Source organism: Myotis davidii, unplaced genomic scaffold (assembly GCF_000327345.1).
Source record: "Myotis davidii unplaced genomic scaffold, ASM32734v1 scaffold594, whole genome shotgun sequence".
NCBI classification, from domain to species: domain Eukaryota; kingdom Metazoa; phylum Chordata; class Mammalia; order Chiroptera; family Vespertilionidae; genus Myotis; species Myotis davidii.
The window spans coordinates 421318-422091 of NW_006285787.1; positions in this window are offsets into that span (position 1 = coordinate 421318).

Sequence of the window (774 nt, forward strand, 5' to 3'; positions counted from 1 at the left end):
AGACACAGAACCTAGAGGCAGAACCTAGCGAGAGAACATGGCAAAAGATCCTGGACAGAAACTGGCCACAGAACCTAGAGACAGAACCTAGTGAGAGAACCTGGCCAAATAACTTAGAGACAGAACCTGGCTACAGAATCTGGAGAGAACATGGCAAGAGAACCTGACTAGAACCTGGCAACTGAAACTGTCTGGAGAACCTAGTGAGAGAACATGGCTACAGAACCTGGCTGGAGAACCTGGAGAACCTGGCTGGAGAATCTAGCAAGAGAACATGGACAAGAACCTGGCTGGAGATCCTAACCAGAACTTCACTGGAGATCCTGATCAGAACTTGGCTAGAGATCCTGGCTAGGCTCTTGATCAACTGAACACTGTCTCCGTGTCATTCCTTCTCCGCCGACTCCGTCCACACCTTTGGGGAACCCTGGACCTCAGCAATACGCTGAAACAATTTCTTCACCAATACTGCTCCAGGGCAATGGAAACTAAAGAGAAAATAAGCAAATGGATTATAAAATAAAAAGCTTTTGCACAGCAAAGAAAACCATCAACAAAACAACAAGAAGACCCACTACATGTGAGAACATATTTGCCAGTGATACCACCGATAAGGGTTTAATTTCCAACATTTACAGGGATCTCATGAAACTTAACAATAGGAAGATAAACAATCCACTCAAAAAATGGGCAAGGGACTTGGATAGACACTTTTCGAAAGAGGACATAGAGAAGGCCTAAAGACATATGAAAAAATGCTCAAAGCACAAACTG